Raw genomic sequence first — 2,464 nt, 5'->3', positions numbered from 1 at the left:
CATGAATGATTTCAGGCCTCTATGTGGGGAAAAACTGTTGAGACTTTGAATTCTCTCAGTCCCTGGAAAAGCTGAAGAGCAGACAGGCAGGACCAGGCTCTGGCACAGCAATGGCCCCATACCCTGAAACTAGGACTGGTCCTGTCCTGGTGAGGGAGAACAAGGTGGCCTGACCTCCCAGGTACTTTGTTCCCTGGTCCACACATTGGGGTGGGTGAGCTCAGGGTGAGGGAGTGGCTAAGAAGGGAGTTTAGGCCAGAGAGATGTTCTTTTGTCATTTATTCATTCATTGAACAAGTATTTACAAAACAGCTGCTTTATGCTAGGCATTGTTTCTGGGCACTGGGAACACATTGGTGAACACAGATAGAAATGGTCACTGACCTTGTGGAACTTTCCATCCAATGAAACTAGGATCATTATTCAAATGACTGGACAAATACATAGGAAATAACTGTGTTAAGTGCTCTGAAGGAACGATATATAGTACCATGGAAGTGTGTAACTGGGGGACTTGACTGAATCTAAGGAGTTGAGAATGAGTTTGCAAAGGACACAGAGAAAGACAAGTCAGTGCAATAGGAGGAGAACTGGCAGTGACATCAGAGAATCAAAGGAGGAGGTGGTCGACTGCCGAGATATGGGGAGCTATGAGACACATATTTGCCCTGACTCCTCACCCGCTAGTTGTGAGTACAGGTATGGAAAGGCTCTGCCATTGCACCTGGCTCACAGTTGGTGCTCTGCAATGTTAGCTCCCTTCCCCCTCCCAAAGCTGAGCCTCCCTCCAGGGACCTTAGATTTCTGGAACAAAGTAGCTGCCCGGGCTTAGCCTCCTCTGTCAACTCAGGCTCCCAAACTCCAGCCATCCAGTCCTCAGGGAAAGGCCCCAGGCCTCTCCACATTAGCCCCATCACATGGAGCCTTACCATTCCCTAACCTACTTCCTCCTTTGTGTTGGTCTTCCATGAAGAGGGGCGGGGGTCTGGGTCTCGGAGAAGGATGCCATTCTGGGTCGGCTTCTGGAGCTGAGCCTGAGAAGAGAAGAGAGTTGGAATTCTCAGCCCCTTCTAGTGCTGCCTGGGGTGAATCTGAGTGTCTTAGGTGGGGAGAGGGAGTAATGGGGAGTTGGGGAGGGGGGCTGCCCACCCAAGACGGCGTAGAGCCCAGAGCTTTTTCCATCGCAGACACCCCATCTGTCTGCCACAGAAGGCTCGGGTTGGAAGAGGTGCAGAGAAGGGGGGTATGGCGGGTGAAACTGTACAGTCTGTGAGCTAGCACGATGGCAGCAAAGGTGCTGACTGCCGAAAGGGGCAGAGGGTCAGGGTGGGGTGTCGGTAGGGCTGCTGTCTTGGCAGCTGAAAACTAGAGGCCAGAGGTTGGGTCTGAGGTGAGAAAAATGATAGGGACAACACTGCACGACTCTCCCTAGACCGCTTCGTGTTTGATTTTGATTTTTATAGCTCCTTGCCCCAATGACCAGAGAACAGAGTCATACCCCTCTTGCCAACAAACTAATGGAAGACCAGAGGCCGTGAGAGCTGTGGAAAGGGACACTCCTAAGCCCAGGGCTGGGCTGGATTCATGATGCCTCCCTCTCCCTAGCAATCAGACCTTTTTCAGACCTTAAAATAATATTTTAGTTAAATGTGACAGTTTGCAGCATATTTTCTTTCACATATTACTTTAACTGATCCTGCTAAAGTCCAGTAAGGTAAACTTTATTATTATTCCTGGCCTACAGATGAAGCAACAAGGGCTTTAAAAGATCAAGTGGATAATAACCTGGGATCACAGGAGAGTAAGGAGAAGTGACTAAACCCAAGTCTCCTGACTCTACATACAGGCCTAGGCTACTGTAGATCTTCCTTGCTCATTTTTTGGTTATTGTACAGCCCCCACTGCCAGGTCAGGTGTGGGGTTTTCTAGTGGAGAGCTCAGAAGAACTCCTTCCTAGTGACTGAAAAACTGGGAGGTACCCAGACCTTGGGGGACACACGTCAGCACAGCCCCCTCTCCTGGATACCAACATCCAGACACTAGGAAACTGGAGATCCAACAGGCTGCTTACAGATAGAAATATGAGAGGGAAGCTGGGCGCTGTGGCTCATGCCTGTAATCCCAGCATTTTGGGAGGCTGAGGCGGGTGGATCACCTGAGGTCAGGAGTTTGAGACCAGCATGACCAACATGATGAAACCTCGTCTCTACTAAAAATACAAAAATTAGCTGGGCGTGGTGGCGCATGCCTGTAATCCCAGCTACTTGGGAGGCTGAGGCAGGAGAATCACTTGAACCTGGGAGGCAAAAGTTGCAGTGAGCTGGGATCATGCCATTGTACTCCAGCCTAGGCAAGAAGAGCGAAACTCCGTTTTTTTAAAACAAACAAGCAAACAAACAGGCCAGCTGCGGTGGTTCACACCTGTAATCCCAGCACTTTGGGAGGCCGAGGTGGGCGGATCACA

At 50.2% G+C, this 2,464-nt stretch overlaps 1 protein-coding gene across 37 annotated transcripts in view; it reads right to left on the bottom strand.

The window, feature by feature from the left end:
* Positions 1-266: 266 nt before the first annotated feature.
* The window catches only part of CDK12 (cyclin dependent kinase 12), a 106,194-nt gene continuing 103,996 nt past the window's right edge, over positions 267-2,464 (bottom strand). For all 37 annotated transcript variants that reach the window (XM_063656851.1, XM_054457241.2, XM_063656854.1 and 34 more), the window contains one exon: positions 267-1,034. The gene's annotated coding sequence lies outside the window, so the exon portion shown is untranslated. The remainder of the gene's footprint in view (positions 1,035-2,464) is intronic.

Source organism: Pongo pygmaeus, chromosome 19 (assembly GCF_028885625.2).
Source record: "Pongo pygmaeus isolate AG05252 chromosome 19, NHGRI_mPonPyg2-v2.0_pri, whole genome shotgun sequence".
NCBI lineage: Eukaryota > Metazoa > Chordata > Mammalia > Primates > Hominidae > Pongo > Pongo pygmaeus.
This window is presented reverse-complemented; position numbering and strand designations above follow the sequence as displayed.